The sequence below is a fragment of the Anolis carolinensis genome, chromosome 4 (assembly GCF_035594765.1).
Source record: "Anolis carolinensis isolate JA03-04 chromosome 4, rAnoCar3.1.pri, whole genome shotgun sequence".
NCBI classification, from domain to species: Eukaryota; Metazoa; Chordata; class Lepidosauria; order Squamata; family Dactyloidae; genus Anolis; species Anolis carolinensis.
Genome location: NC_085844.1, coordinates 235,299,667 through 235,317,351, shown reverse-complemented (window position 1 = coordinate 235,317,351; position 17,685 = coordinate 235,299,667). Strand labels below are relative to the sequence as shown.

The 17,685-nt window shown below is 40.0% G+C and overlaps 1 long non-coding RNA gene across 1 annotated transcript in view; it reads left to right on the top strand.

Annotated features, from left to right (window-relative positions):
• The first annotated feature begins 6,965 nt into the window (after positions 1–6,965).
• The window catches only part of LOC103279535 (uncharacterized), a 39,589-nt gene continuing 28,869 nt past the window's right edge, over positions 6,966–17,685 (top strand). The window contains exon 1 of the long non-coding RNA XR_506858.3: positions 6,966–7,398. This is a non-coding gene — a long non-coding RNA (uncharacterized LOC103279535). The remainder of the gene's footprint in view (positions 7,399–17,685) is intronic.

The following is a 17,685-nucleotide window of genomic DNA, read 5'->3' as shown; positions in this document are numbered from 1 at the left end:
TTGCCTGCCTTCATTTTTTTGTTTTGTTTCATCCAAACGTATCATGTTTTGGAAATGTGGATGTCCATATTTAAGGGAGGCAACAGAAAGCTGTCAGATACATAGATATTTAAATCTATCATGGTGGGTTAAAATCGACATTTTATGGGGGCTGTGTGATTTTTGGAAATCTGTTATACTGATCTGTTGCACATGGCAAGGTTTTGTGTGCGCACATGTGCAAAAAAGTATTTAGTTTATAAGAAAAGCATTCCTGATTTGCTTACTGCACTAATATGTCATCCTGCCTTTTGGAGAAGAGAAACTTTAGTCAAAACTTCTTAACGTGTGTCAGTAGGTGAACTTTGCCAGATTGATAGACGGTTAAGCACAAACTGTCAGAACTGGGACTCTTTTGTCCCCCTTTTTCCTTTCTGAAATTGTAGTCAAACTGCAGCAGTCACATTAAAATCAGACAGCTGAGGACCCTTTCCTCATTTTCAGAATGACTGAGATCTTACATAATTATAGATTCATTGTGCTACACAACTGTGGTGTTGCATAAGGCATTGAAGAAAGTGCAGCCCAACATACATTTCACATCATGTGCAACACACGTCCGTGTACGATGGCACCACATGTACAATTGCACTTATGCAACCTATAACTGAATGGAGACTTTGTACATCAGACAAAAGAGAGCCAGCATGGTATAGTAATTTGAGCATTGGACTAAGACTCTGGAGAGTAAGGTGATTTTCCATTTGGCCACGAAAAGCCACTGGGCCCTTCTCAGCCTCAGATACCCGCTAAAGAGGGTAATTTTTTTAATAATCTTTAAGTGCCAGTGTGGAAGTAATGAGTGTTGCAGAAATATAAATGCAATACATCTCATAGTGAGGACCGTTGACAAGGTAACTTATCTGCTGTCTATGTACTAACTTTTGATTTGTCCTTGTAAGTCAAATCCTCCTTTATAGGATTTCCTTATGTGGATTATTGAAAGAAACTGCCGTATGAGAGACAACAATATATCCACTGCATTGCTCATTCCTGAGTCTTCACATGAATGCACAAGAAGTGGATAACATCAAACAATGGATTTACCCTTGAGTTCATTTTCTGAAACTTTCCGGACCAAGTTGTCACCTTGCTGTATGCAACACAAAGAGCATTTGCTGTTTCCCCACACTACTCACAAAATAAGGACAAGAATTAGACACACACGCACACACACACACACACACACCCCGCGCGCTAAACCATTGACTATTTTTTCCTATTTCTTCCAAGCCTGGGACAGATAATTTGTCATTGCAAGCTAGACAGAAAGTTGCCTCATACTGAGTCAGAGCACAAATCCATCTAGCACAGTTCTATCACCTCTGGCTGGCAATGCTCCTGGCTTCCAGTGGGATTTTTCTTCCTAACCTAGAGTCCCTGATATTACCTGGTGGTGTCACAGGAAAAGACTAACCAGACATGGACTTGCTGTGCTTCAGGAATCAACCAAGATGGGGGTGTGCTCAAAATGATAACAATAGGATAGGTTAAGGATATACACAATGTACATTAAACTTCACAGGATTCTGGTACCTTTAAACATGCAAAGGGTGAGCGGATTAAAGTTGGGTTTCCATCTCTTGAAATGGAACAGGAATTGACAACTCTTTTTGGCATGGTTATATTCTTACAGATATCACTAGCATCTCAGTGGTTGCATGCCAGTGGTAGGTAAAAGCAGAGTCCAAAATACTTACCTACTTCTATGCTCAGTGGATGTGGAACTTTCTTTCCTAGGGAGACAGATAGATAACTCTTACCACAGTCTGAACAGATTATGTGCAGAAAGCTTCTAAAATTACATTGAGGTCCCCAAGCAGTCCCTTTAGCCTCACTCCAGTGAACAACATTTTGGCATGACCTTAAATGCAGGTAACGTAAGGGTGAAATCCTGTGTCTATTTATCCTAGAATAAGTTTATTTACAGCATTTATATTCCGCCCTTCTCACCCCGAAGGGGAGTCAGGGTGGATCACATTACACATATAGGGAAACATTCAATGCCTTTTAACATAGAACAAAGACAAACAAACATAGGCTCCGAGGGGCCTCAAACTCATGACCTCCTGGTCAGAGTGATTCATTGCAGTTAATTGCAGCTGGCTTGCTCTCCCGCCTGCGCCACAGCCCAGGCCTGCACTCCAGCAGACATGCATACAGTTACACTGTATAATCCCTAAAGTTGCAGGTGCATCTCAGTTACAGAAGGGCATGATTTTGGTACCAGAGGCAGAAATGATATGGAAAGAATAGAGAACACTTCAACATCTTTCAGTAAACATTTTATTTAAAACTACTAATATGCACATGTGAGATAAAAGAACCGGCTAGGTAAGCCTTCCAGAAGAAAACAACATGAAATCTGCTGGAGACCACTTGAAAACTTCTTCCAAAATGCATTTATAGCTACACCAGGCTCCCCTTTTCTTGTGATTTCCATTTTGGTGGCCATGTCTATTCTTTCTGTTTGCACATGCTCACTGAGGGATTCTGGATTCTTGCCGGATGTAGGCAGGCATGCACGGCTACAGTAGCATCAGTTAGTGGAAAACCCTGCTCATTCTCCAACTTTGTTTATTTAATTGTTTACTGCAAACATTCTACTGCAACCTGATGCTAAAAGTCTTGTCTCTCCAGCATCCTTTGAATGCTTTCCTTTGACATCCTTTGAATGCTGTAGCTAACTTTTTTAAAGTCCAGCTAGCCAGAACATGAGGAAAAAGGTGACTGACAAGTGTAAAACAACCTTTGCAAAGCTTTGTCAGGAGTCTTGTTAACCAAAACATGGCTATATTTAACAGTATGTCCATTTTTTGTTGTATACTTTCAAGTCATTTCAAACTCGACATCTTCAGGTGAACCCATCACAGGCTTTTCTTGACAAGATTTGTTCAGACAGGGTTTGCCTTTGCTCTCCTCAGAGCATGAGAGAATGTAACTGGTTGCTCAAGGTCAACCAGTGGGTTTTCATGAGCAGGGATTCAAACCCTAGTCTCCATAATCTAATGTTCAAACCACACTATTTATCATGTATATTACCATGAGCTATATGATGGAGAAATATAGGATATGCATGTAATAAACAAGCATATAAACAACAGAAATTCATTTTTGACAAATTTTCTTTCCTGCATAATTTAGAAGCCTCTACCATCTGTAACCTTGCAAACATTAAATGAATTTATATCAGCATATAGTTGCGCTCAGAGATGTTCCAAAATCTCTGAAATAACAATATGGCACAATTCTCACTTTAGATTCCAAAACACAAATGACATCAAGAGCTATTTTGAAGAACACAACAACCTCTGGGTGTCTCAAAGAGTGTTGTGCCAAATCATTTCCTTGGGTCACTATGAGTAAACAGCTGAGTATGTGGGTCACATTGACTCGTGCCGGTGTTATTTATTAGGCTTCTGTTGGAGTTTGCTGTCAGTGCTTTTCAGCCGGACTGATCTGATACTGTTTACCAACAACACTGGAAAGGAAGAAATAGGACATGCAACAAAAAGGAAGGTCCTGTTCAGACAACTATCTTCCAGGTTATTCCATTTCCCTTTCCCCATCCCCTTTCTTCTTCCATATCAAAACCTAGGAATTCTGTTTTCCATTATAATTATTCATAGTGCATATTAGGCAACTGTGGATAGGGGCTGGCCTCTTAAGTCTCTCTCGCCCATACGTTTTTTAGTTCCACACATTTTGGGGTCCTTCCTCTATCACACTGGCTCTCTTTTGTCAGCATTCCTATCAGTACTCACCAGCTGTGTTTGCTGTTTTTAAGCATAAGGCATAATGATAGTAGTAGCTCCCATGTGGGAAAATGAAGAGTTTTGCTCTTTCTTTATTAACCAAGGTTGTTTCCCCGTTTCCTGTCCTTTGTAACGTCTTGTTTAGAGAAAAGTTGGGGATTAAATTTTTAAAATGTTACCAAAACTCAGAGGCATGCTCATCCAGCTTAGCTTCAAGGATTAGACAGGATCCAATGCCTTTAGAGTATTTGCATATAGAGTACAGCTTCTTTATATGGGGGATACGTTCAAAGTTTCCCCCATGGATTCCTGAAACCATTGGTAATAGCAAACTCTAAATTTTGGCAATACTTGGGCAGGATGCATACCATAGAATCACACTGGAGAACCTAGAGAGACCTACAAACTGTTTTTTTTTTGGGGGGGGGGTTGTTTTTCTATCACGGATAAGTGAAATTTGATATCAAATCCATGAATGAGATAAAACTGTGCACAACATTTTTTTTTCAAGACAGTATTCTCATCCTGAGATTTCCCCCACTTCCTTACCTTGAAGACAAGCTTTTTACAGACTCTTAATAATTCTCAGTCAACATTTGGGGATTTGGGGAGTTCTAGTTCAAATAAAGTTCTGTCCTAGTTAAAATCTTTTGATAACCCAAAAATGGATAACACAACAGAAACTGAAGAAAAGCATAGTGGTGCTGAGAAACAAAGAAAACCACTATCCATTGTAGAAATGTTGTTATTCTCGTGTTTTTTAAATGCCCCTACATTGTTTTTAAAGTGATGGTGTAAGTATGGTATTTTATTTAATTATCATTTCACATTTTTATCATTAACGCATAGACCAGCATTTCTCAACCTGGAGGTCGGGACCCCTGGGGGGGGGGGTCACAAGAGGGATTTCAGAGGGGTCGCCAAAAACCATCAGAAAACATATTTCTGATGGTCTTAGGAACCCAAATCCCTCCAATATTTTATGATGGTCATGGGGGTTCTGTGTGGGAAGTTTGGTCCAATTCTATTGCTGGTGGGGTTCAATGCGCTCTTTGATTGTAGGTGAACTATACATACCAACAACTACAACTCCCAAATGTCAAGGTCTATTTTCCCCAAACTCCACTAGTGTTCACATTTCGGCATATTGCGTATTTGTGCCAAGTTTGGTCCAGATCCATAATTGTTTGTAGTCCACAATGCTCTCTGGATGTAGGTGAACTATAACTCCAGAACTCAAGGTCAATGACCACCAAACCCTTCCAGTATTTTCTGTTGGTTATGGGAGTTCTCTGTGCCAAGTTTGGTTTAATTGCATCATTGGTGGAGTTCAGAATGCTCTTTGATGGTAGGTTAACTATAAATCCCAGCAATTACAACTCCCAAATTACAAAATTACCCCCCCCCCCCAACCCCACCAGTATTCAAATTTGGGTGTATGACATATTTGGGCCAAATTTGGTCCAGCGAATTAATATATATCCTGGATAACTGGTACTTACATTATGATTCATAACAGTAACAAAATTACAGTTATGAAGTAGCAATAAAAATAATTTTATGGTGGGGGTCACCAGAAAATGAGGAACTGTATTAAGGAGTCATGGTATTAGGAAGGTTGAGAACCACTGGTTGAGACATTTCTTGTTATAATTCATGACATGAGTTGCCTTGGGTCCCATGTCAGCAGAACGATATGATACAACTTTTTAAAAAGGAAATAAATACATTGTGGGGTTTTTGTATGTTTTCCGGGCTGTATGGCCATGTTCTAGAACAGGGGTCCCCAAACTAAGGCCCGGGGGCCAGATGCGGCCCTCCGAGGTCATTTACCTGGCCCCCGCCCTCAGTTTTATAATATAATATATGGGAAACACATATAATATTGATAATAATATTATAATGTAATACAATATAACACTAATAATAATACCATATAATAATATTAATTATATATTCTATATTACATATAATATTACTAATAATATTATAGTATAGTGGTATAGTGGTATATAGTAAAGTAATATATAATGCTAATATTGTGCTATGCTAATAATGTAATATATTGTATGTACATATAATTTGTAAGCCACTCTGAGTCACCTTTGGGGTGAGAAGGGTGTGATACAAATGTAGTAAATAAATGCAGTAAATAAATAAAGAATAAATACATTTTAGACTTAGGCTCGCCCAAAGTCTGAAATGACTTGAAGGCACACAACAACAACAACAACAACCCTAATTAACTTGACTATCTCATTGGCCAGAAGCAGAAGCACACTTCCCATTGAAATCCTGATAAATGTATGTTTGTTAAAATTATTTTTATTTTTAAATATTGTATTGTTCTTTCATTGTTCTTGTTCTTGTTGTTGTTTTTGCACTACAAATAAGACATGTACAGTGTGCATCAGAATTTGTTTGTATTTTTTTTTCAAATGATAATCCGGCCCCTCAACAATCTGAAGCATTGTGGACTGGCCCTCGGCCTAAAAAGTTTGAGGACCCCTGTTCTAGAAGTATTCTCTCCTAACGTTTTGCCCACATCTATGGCAGGCATCCTCAGAGGTTGTGAGGTATGGAGAAACTAATACATTGTATTTGGCATTTACCATGTTTGATATCTTGTTTTGTTTTTTTGTTTTTTTTAAAGCAAGTAAATGGTATATAAGAGATGCATGAGAGAGAACTGTTTATTTCACTTGGCAATGGCCCGCTGCAAGGAGGGCAGGGATAGCAGAAGGATCCAGAATGTTTTGACAGTTTCTCAGCACATCAGCCATGTTCCAGGATGCTGACACTTCCTTACAAAAGCTTAAGCCACACAACAAACTTTGACTTTAAGACGTCACAGTACTCTTTTTAGTTTAATGAGTCCCTCTCCTCCGCCACCCTTGTCACCGAAATGGCTTGCTAGAAGGTGCATCCTTTGACTTGAAAAGCTCTTCCTCACGCTGCAGTTTCTTGACTCTGAGTTAGAATTTCCTTTTAGTCTGCGGAGGTGCGTGTTTTATGTGTGTGTCGTTTCCTTTTGCTCTTTCTCAGAGAAACCCACACTTAGTTCTCTCCTGTTGTTGGGCAGAGTTTCCAATTCCGTAGCTTTCTCCTCCACAGGCCCGGGCTTAATCCTCGTTCCCACAGCTTCTTGACAGCTCTCTTTATGATTCACTTTCTTTCGCTCTGCGCAGCTGTCTATGCTTGCATTTAATCACCTCTTATTCCTGGAGGCATCCCAGCTTCAGGCAAGGGGGAAGAGAAGTTTCCGCCATCCAGCTTTAAGAAGCTCTTTGCTGACTCCTCTGGTCATGGCCTACTTCACAGGTTTAGAGCAGAAAGTTGACATGATTATTTAATTTTTTTAAAAAGGAAGTAGGTTATTTTCTTCCAGTACAATAAACCTATGGAGGATACTTTCCAAGACACACACCATGGAGGCCTGGAACTGCGGATCCAACCGGAGTATCCCTTATCAGAAATGCTTGGGACCAGCAGTGTTTTGGGTTTTTTTTTAATTTTTGATTTTTCATATTTTGGAATGTCTATATTTACATCTATGTACATCATGGGATATCCTGGAGATGAGACCTGGACACATGGCCTGGAGGTAATTGTATACACAATGTTTTAAATCAAATGTGTGCATGGAACAAAGTTTATGTACACTGAGCTATCAAAAAGCAAAGGTGTCACTATCTCAACCACCAATGTGGACATTTTGGGATTTTGTATTATTTCGGATTTCAAAGTTCCGAATAAGGAATGTCAAATCTGTATTATCAAACTTAACACCAGTAATATTTTCAGATCATAGTTGACCATGGTTAATGGAAATTGTCAAAAGTGAACCTGCAGATAAGAGGGGGCTACATAATATTTTCAGTATGCAGTTGACTGCAAGCAACTGAAACCACAGAAAGCAAATTCAAAGATAAAGTGCAACCATCATCATCATCATGCCGAATACGTACTTAATGAACAAAGTCTAATTTCCGGTACATTTTCATTGGTTTAGAACCATCACTTTTATTGATCATTGATACATTGTCTCTTTAAGAGAGGTTAAATGACTCCCTGGGAAAACAGAGGAAAAGATCCCAGTGCGGCTTATGTCTGGTTTTTCAAAAACTTTGGCAGTCTGTGTAAAAGCTTATAAGGTTTTATTTAATAAAGCTGAATTAATTTGAATCTCCTGGAATGGAGAGTAGCATAGGCAAAGTTTAACCTTCCAGATGCATTGCAGCTCCCATTAATGCAAGCCAACTGTGAGTAATGCAGAAAGTTGCAGTCCAACAACATCTGGAGGGCTGGAATTTGCCTGACACATATTTAATAAATGTCTAGCATATCCTCCCATACTGTTTCATTTTGGCAGAGACAGTCCCAATCAATTCTTTGTTGCCCCACTTTTTCAGGTGCCTTTTAAATGTCTCAGTTTCTTTCTCCTCTTCCCAGTTTCTCATGTTGTTCTTAGTTTAATTCAACTGCAGCAAACTGAATTCAAAGTGCAAAAGCAGTTTGCACTCAGTTAATTCTGCAGGGAGAAGAGGAAAGCAGGAGGCAGGACATTAGGTTCAGGCTAAAGCAAACTGCCGCAGTCTCTCCCAGCTTGTTCATTCCATTGTTACTTGGCTAGACATGTTCTGGTTTTCACCTGTGAAATATCGGAGGACATGTTACAATCAGAGAACTGGGAAACTTTGAATCTCATACAGAAAATGAAGCAGAACAGCAAGTGTTTTTCCTTCCTTTTCCCTTTTTGGTCCTTCACCCAAAATGTGCATAAAGTTCATTCTCTGAGAATCATAGAATCATAGTTGGAAGAGACACATGGGCCATCTAGTCCAACCCCCTGCCATGCAGGAAAGGCACCATCAAAGTACCTCTTGTCACTATCATTTCCCCCATATTCATGATAAAAGACTTGACTCCACTATAATGCAAGTAAAGGGATGATATGTTGATCTTTGGCTGGGTTACTCAAATTCTTGCTTTATCCCATTTTTGAGTCCTAAAATTTATCCCACAACTTCGATTCCCCATGAAATGTGAATTTCAGCAATGCTTCATCAGGGTTGTTGTATGTCTTTCAGGCTGTGTGGCCATGTTCCAGAAGTATTCTCTCCTGACATTTCGCCCAAATCTATGGCAGGCATCCTCAGAGGCTGTGTGGCATGGATAAACTGTTTACTTCTGGAACATGGCCACACAGCCCGAAAGACATACAACAACCCTGTGATCCCGGCCATGGAAGCCTTCGACAACACAATGCTTCATCAGATTGTTATGGAAGCAAATGTCCATTTTGAAGCTTGCTGCAGGAATTAATAATGTCAACGTCACAAGGAATGACTGCTGACAGTTTTCCTGACAGTGGAGCAATGAATCCACACCAGATGTTAGTTTGAACTTTAAAGGAACTTTTCTGAGTTTTGCTGGGCGATAGAATTCAGCAGCATGGATAGTTACTTCAAAATTCAGATGGAAAGCCAGAATAGATTCCTAGATCCACTAAAAAGCAAAGCTCACAAATGAAAGTTTATGTTTTAAAATGACTACAGGAAAGCTAGAACAAATAGGATCAACAGAAAACAACAAAGAGGATGACTCTTAGGGTACAGCGGAAGGACCTACAGGTCATGGCAAAGAATGGGCCCTGAAAGTGCTATATAGTCAGTGATCAATAATAGGTTTGTATTGCATAATATGAATTAGTGGCTTATGGAATGGAAGCACACAAATCAAAGACAAAGTCATATCCTGGGAGGTTTAGTGCCTTGTCTTTCAGAACTGATTTATCTTCAAAATGTAGGTTTATGATCTGACATGCTAGATTTAAGGGAATGTGTGATGTTATGGATTTTTATGGTAAAAATCTAGTTCCTCTATCAGAGTGTAAGAACAACTAGTTACTTGACATTAGCTCCTTTCCCCCATAACTAAGAGATAACTTATGTTAAGTTATGACGTTATCTTAAGGGTTTTATCTCTACTCCCTTGGAATAAAACTATAATTTTAGTTATTTTTGCAGTAGGGTGCCCAGTTATCTTGTTTTCTACTGGAAAGTGCATATTTGGGATCATAATGTCTAATTCAGTATCAGGGTAATACCAGATACTTGTTGAGCCTCCCTTATCTGGAAATCTGAAATACTACCAAAATGATTTTTAATTTTCTTTTGCTTTCAGCTGCCTACTTCTGTCATTGAGGAAAGGGGGCTACTCACACACCCAGTGCCTGCCAATATTATTTATTTATTTATTATTTACAGTATTTATATTCCGCCCTTCTCACCCTGAAGGGGACTCAGGGCGGATCACATTATATACATATAGGGCAAACATTCAATGCCCATATACACATAGAATCGAGACAGAGACAGACACAGAGGCAATTTATCCTTCTCCTGAGGGGATGTTCGATTCTGGCCACAGGGGGGAGCAGCTGCTTCATCATCCACTGTGATGGCACTTCCTCATTCCAACATCGTAAATTAGTTAAATTTGCCTCCCTACTTTATAAGTGGTACCTTATTTCCTACTTGATAGATGCAACTATCTTTCGGGTTGCTAGGTCAGCAACGAGCAGGGGCTATTTTTTATTTTTTAATTGACGGGTGCTCACCCCGCCATGGGCTGGCCTTGAACTCATGACCTTATGGTCAGAGTGATTTATTGCAGCAGGCTGTTCACCAGCCTGCGCCACAGCCCGGCAGCACATGATGGGGCTCCTATAGTTCTAATGTGCAGAATACAGCATTTCAGCAAGTGTTGGAAGCAAGTGAAATGTTGTCTTCTGCAAAACCATTAAAGGTACAGAAAACATTTTCACTTTCCCTCTGACAACTCTCATTCAGAATTACAATCCAGTCATCCAAAGAAAAGAAAGTTATTTAAAAATGCAATATAGGGTGCATCTATATTGTAGCATTAATGCAGTTTGACACCACTTTAGCTACTATGGCTCAATGATATAAAATCATGGGAGTTGTAATTTGGTATAGTACCAGCACTGTTTGGCAGAGAATGCTAAAGACCTGATAAAACTACACCTCCCATGATTCTGTAGTATTGAGCCATGGAAGCTAAAGTAGTGTCAAACTGCATTAATGCTACACTATAGATGCACCCATAGAAAGAGCTCTTGCTAGGAGTGATTTTCAGTATTTCACTCTCTGTAATGTTAGAAATTTCAGGACCAAAGGGAAACTTCACTGGCAGAGCCCTTTTTTTTACACCCTTACCCTATAGGTACACACCTGTTTTCCTCCAGTTCTGTGAAAACTATAACAGGCAAGTTAACACCATGAGTGATTTAAATTCATACTTAATGTATTAAAAATGTTTTAAGCTGTTTCCTATTTGTTGCATTGGTTATTGTTGTTGCTTTTTTGACTTGCACAGCATTTAAGAAGTATCGACCTGTGCCATTTTACAGTGGTTTCCAACCTTTGGTTCTCCAGGTGTTTTGGACTTCAGCTCCTACAATTCCTAACAGCTGGTAAGCTGGCTGGGATTTCTGGGAGCTGAAATCCAAAACAACTGGAAAAACAATGATTGGGAACCACTGACTAGGAAGATGGGGTTTTTAAGGCTAGAGTTCAGGTTACTCAGCTAGTGCACAGCTTGAACTGGCTTCCATAACTGACAAGAGCCTGGGGAAGTTTCTTTGTGAACTACAATTCCCACAATCCCCAATCCAGTATGCCCATTGGTCTCAAAGGATTTTGACTGCATTGGAGTAGGTTGCTTTTTCTCACATCTCACTAAATGTCACTCTAATTTTACTCTCCTTCTGTGGCTGACAGAGAACTTACACTCTCTGTTGGCGGAAACACATCGATTCTGTCACTTGGTACAAGGAACATCATCCTTTTTCTGATGGTGTAAACATGTTTTGTCCCCTGCGGGGACTAAAAAAATCTCTCCCACCGTCCAACTTGACTAACAATGTGACTCGGATCTGAAGGATTATCCTTTTGAGGGAAGTCCACAGGGATACGGTGTGAGGAGCGTTGAATCTGAGGACCTATTTTATTCAAGGTTTCTTTGCTCACCTCAGCAGAAGAGCACGTCGAGGGAAATCCTCGGGGCCTTGGGAGAAACTCTCATTAATCATGGCCAAACCTACAGAAACAGTGCCTTTGAAACAAAATAGCAAACGTTAAGACTCTGAGAAGCTTTGATGAAAATGCCAAAATTGAACCGGGATGTTCTTGGATTGTTTTCAATTGCACAGTTTGAAATGAGCTGTCAGTTTCTCAAGTTCTAGAAGCAAATGTAGGGATCTTACATCCACTATTAGGACTGAAGTTTTTATACAGTCATTATAGGATGATTTATGCCTGTGGTTTTCTGCCTGCCTCACAAAGAAGTGTCTGTGGTAAATTATGACCGCTGACCACACTTCCACGCTGGTGGGGGATGAGACAGTACTATCCACCATAACAGAGGCAGCAGGCTACAGCCGTCCCTCCACATCTGCAGTTTTGACTTGATTGTCTATGGATTGGATTTAAAATGTTCTCTCAAGTAATCTCTAGGTCCTTCAGTGTGATTCTAAAAACCAAATTCTTCCAGTAATGCAGGAAGACCTAGTGATTTCTAGAAACAGCACCTCTCTAGGGCGTTCTAGGTCCTCCAATGTGATTCTGTGCCTCTGACCCCAGAGAATGTGAAGGGCTGGCTGCAATTGAACAGGCGTGGCTTATGAGTTGTGGCAGAATGTGTCCAAGCTAAAGCATGTTCAGAAAAGAGTGAACAAAGTGATCCAAGATTTGGAAACCAACGCCTATGAGGAACAGCTTAGGGAGCTGGGTATGTTTAGTTTGGAGGGAAAAAAGCTAAGAGATGACATGATAGCCAAGTTTAAATATCTGAAAGGAGTGGGCAAGCTTGTTTTCTGTTGCTCTGGAAACTAGGACACAGGGCAGTGGATTCAAATTTCAGAAAAAAAGATTCCACCTAAACATTAGGAAGAACTTCTTGACTGTAAGAGCTGTTCAGCAGTGGAGTATCTTGCTTCAGGGTCTGGTGGAGTTAGGTCAGGTTCAGAAATATGACTAGTTTGAAGTTGCCCGCTGGTTCGTCCATGCCTAACTGTAACTCACTTTATAAATACATTCATTGAGGTGCAATTGCATCAGCCATATCTTGCTAACCTGTTTCACACCCTCCACAATTCTCTCCTTTGTTCAATTTACAATTGTAAGGTTTTTATAGCAGGGAACAACTTTCTACAATCTATAATGTACCATGCAGGCTGATGGTGCTGTATCATAAGATCACAACCCCGTTGACATTTATTTGGGAGTCCATGTCTGTAAAAACACCCAAGACATTAGGTATCATATTGCTCTTTGCTTGTGTAGTCTACAACAGTTGCACAAGTTAACCTAACCTCCTCCTCACCCCTGGACAACAGATGATATTAATATACTTCTTGGAAAGAAGAAAGCTATAAACTAGTCACCTGAGAGGCATTTCCTCTCCTTTTGCAACCTGATCAGCATTTCTAGCATCGTTTCTATTATTTTCTGGATAGGATTAGATGTGGTGTATTCAATTTCATACCAGACTCGATTAGAAATGAAATTATGTGTTAATTGTAAACATTTGTCCAAAATTAATGTTTCCGAACTAATGTTTCTCTTCCCAACCAATGTGTTCAGAAACTAATGACTCTCCTTAACCAATTTTACAATAACAAGAGAACTGCATGTTCAAAAACCACCCATGGATAATTGCAGTTTTCTTTTTGCAACAACAGGTAGATGTTTGAAACAAAGATAATGTGTTTCGCTGCTCAACGTGATCCTAGGCTGGCCATATGAAGTTCTGGGGTTTTTAGAGGGGAGCCCCAGGGGCCCAAGTTTGTTGTCCTGGGGCAATGGGTCTTACACACTGGTTCTCTGGTACAGCTAGACTTTATTTCTAAGAAGCTTTAGCCTGCATGGCAAATGATGGTGGATTCTGGGAGGGAAAGTCCAAAGGTATCTATAGGTCCAGACTTGGGTGCTATGACTACCACCATCACTTTTATTTGTTGGCTGCCTCTTCTTATGGCTCAATGTAGGGTACAACAAATTTAAAATACCCAGATAAAATACATTACAATAAAATACATATGCAAAAATTGCAAGTACAAAGATTAAAATACCCAGATAAAATACATTACAATAAAATACATATGCAAAAATTGCAAGTACAAAGATTAAAATACAATTGTAACAGAATGTAGATTTAAAATGCAACTTAAAGCACACATGCTGGATGCTTTTATGTTAAGCCGTGTTGAGTCCCCTTCAGGGGAGATAAACCGGGTATAAATATAAATATAATAATAATAATGTGTAACCCTTTGAGATTTGGGGAGTTCATACCTCATACGTTCCATGTGGACCCCTTTGGATTAAAGATCAGATCATATGGAGGGCATCAAAACATTTGGCAGTTTTTCTATATGTTTTAGATTGGAAACCCTCCTGCAACTTGTACGCCAAAGATAGAATCCTTTACTTTGCTATTGCACCAAGTAGCAATGTGGTTCCACTCAAGATGCAACATTTCACAGATTAAAACCAGGACATGTTTGACCACATAATATCAGTGTAGCCAAGATGGCAAAAGTTATTACAGGAAGAACACATACATTTGGAGAGGTTGCAGAGGTGTGCTTTTGCCCAAACCTGGTGGGAAAGAGAAGGGTGTTGTCGAAGGCTTTCATGGCCGGGATCACAGGGTTGTTGTATGTTTTCCGGGCTGTATGGCCATGTTCTAGAAGTATTCTCTCCTGACGTTTCACCCACATCTATGGCAGGCATCCTCAGAGGTTGTGAGGTACCTCTGAGGATGCCTGCCATAGATGTGGGTGAAACATCAGGAGAGAATACTTCTAGAACATGGCCATACAGCCCGGAAAACATACAACAACCCAAAGAGAAGGGTCTTCCTTCTCCTACTCTCCTGTAAAATACTTTTATACTTTGAACACAGTTTGCAGCAAGTGAAGTAAATTGAGAACAAAAGTGGAAGGAGGAAAAAAATGGGACATTCTAGAAGCTTAAAAATTGGACGATAAAAGAGTAATTGTGACTCTCACTAACAAATTGGGACATTTGGAGAATATGAGAACCTCAAACATTAAACGTTGCAACATTATAATTCTGTGAGATTTATGCACATTCGTTTCATTGGCATACATTACATAGTATGTGTCATAGCAACAGCTAAGAGCTGTTTGACTAGATCCTGCTTCAGTGCCATTCATAACCATTATGCACTTGGTCAATAACCATACTACTTGGTAGTGTTCTGCATTATCCTATCCTATCCTATTAATGCACCCTGGAGAAATGTCCTCTCTCTGGGTTTGACATGACTGGCTTTTGACAGAGGGCAATACGCTTTAATTATATATTTACATATTCATTTGTTTACTATATTTGTAGCTTGGCCCCTGACCAATACTCACTGGATAGTTTATACATTAGTGTTCCTTCCAAGTATTTGCAACACCCGGCTGGCAGACCGAGATCTCAAACCGATTTTCCACACTGAATTAGGTGCAATAGAGCAGTCGTCTGGATTTGTCTGAGAGCCAGTTGATTGATGTTGTTTTGGGATTAACATGATCTGCCTGTGTACTTGCTTCTGTGTCTCTTTCAAGCCAGCTCAACCTGCATATTTGCAAATGGGTTATTACCCACATTTTTGGAAAAAAACAGTTTCTTTAATGGAAATAAAGAAATAATGGCTAAGTTACCAAAAGGTTTTTGGATGCCCAGATTATTTTTTGCATTTGGGAAGATGTGATTTACAACATGAAGTTGCTCATAAGAGTCTTCTTGGATGACTTTAAAAAAAAAAAAAAAAAAAAAAACCTCCGCATAAGAAATTGGTTTTCCCTCCTGCTCCTCCATCTCAGTGATATTGGCTGTCAAACGCTTGAAGCAATTAACGCCATTGCTAAAGAGATGATTGAAATTCCTATTGGATAATATCACTGGCCTGCACATCATGCTTATAAGAGCTAAATGACAGTGAAATTCTTCTACCTGATATGTTTCGATTTCTTGATCACATTAACCCACACTGTGACGGCGCGAGTGGCGCCATCTATATGTTGAACTATAAGTTGCAAGATTTGAATTGTTGTATCATGCCTGATTTTGCCCTTACCCTGTAAATGTAGTTGGATTGGTTATTTATATCTGTCAATCAATGTTGTTTGTACCTGTTATATTGCTCACTCAGCAAAACTGTTTGGCTCCACCTCTTCCTGGAGTAGGACTGTGTTTCCTCCTTTTCATTCCACCAGCAAGCTCTCTATCGGATGGACGTGAGAGAGAGACTTGGCTCTGAAAGCCCTTCAAAAGTTACCTCTCAGCACCAATTCTGAGGTTCTTACCCTTGGGACTCACACTTCATGTTCAGGGCCAACCTGAACAACGTTGAGGAGTCTCAAGCGCCTTCACATCAGTCCTTTGGCAACAGAGGAAGACTCTTGTCTTCAGATATAGGTCATTGGACTGAGGCTGAGTTTGCTCCGGCATTCACAGCCAGAGAAAGAGGGATCTGGACAAGCTTCATGGACTTAAACAATCAAAGACTGTAATGTATATTTTCTTTTACCCCCTTTGTGAACAATAAACCCAGTTTTTGAGTTATCTACAGTGTTTTGGTCCTTGGGAGTTCCAGTTTCCCTAAAGGAGGGCAAGAAGCAATCCCCTGGGGAAAGATGTCACGTCCATGCCTCTTTCACTAAGAGTACAGCCCCAGGCGCGACGGCACACACACCTTGAGGATTTTCTGCTCCTAATAAGGTTTCACAGCTCCAGTGTTTTGAAGGAACCTACACTGCCTTCTGTCCTAATCATCAACATTTTGGTTTCTTGATTTACTGTTGGCATGGATATGCCACTTGTGGCCATGGGCTCATGTTGCATTGCACATAAAGAGATGGGATGGTACCAACGTACTCATTTCTCTCTTTTTTTAAAGTTGCATATAACTTTTTCCTTGCTAAGACCCATAGGGACAAGTATCTTGTGTATAAGGGATATTGTGAACCAACTTTGGGTTTTACACTCTTGTGTTCAAGGAGTTACTTAACCAGCAGTCTGACTTACGACATCCCCCAAAATAGGTTCAACATCTTGGAAAGCTTCTACAAGGTTGGAATAAACCCCAGAAGATAGAAACCATTGTCAGGTGTGGAACGGCTTCAGTCCAAAATAACAGGAGGGCATCTCTGTGTGGATGTAGTACATGCACAAGCGCCCATGTTAACATGCCTTACCACCAACTGATTTTTCTTTTTGTAAGCTATTTTAGTCCTCATACTGGAAAAGATGCAAGGTTTTGTGCTTTTCCCCTGCAGGAATCAGGAGGCATGGGGATTGTGAGAGCTGCAGTGCAAAATAACAGAAGGACACCAAGTTGGCTATACAATAGAACCTCCACTTTGTGTAGGAATTAGATGCACAAAACCCTTGCAAAAGTAGAAAAACCATGAACACAAAGGCATTATTGGAAATTGGTCATAGAGTTGCCCTATAGCTGGGGTCCTCTTTTTAAGCCGAGGGCTGGCTCATGGTCCCTCAGAAATTGTGGGGCCAGACTATAGTTTGAAAAAAACATGAACAAATTCCTATCTGCACTGCACATACCTTATCTGAAGGCAAAAAATATAAAAACAATATAATATTTAAAATGAAGAACAACTGTAACCAACAATACAATATAGACTTACCAATATTTCAATGGGAAGTTTGGGTGTGTTTTTGGCTGATGAAATAGTCAAGGTAATTAGGACTGTAGTTGTTGCGTGCCTTCAGGTTGTTTCAGACATAGGATGTCCCTAAGTCTAAGGCTTTAGGCCAGGGTCAGGGTG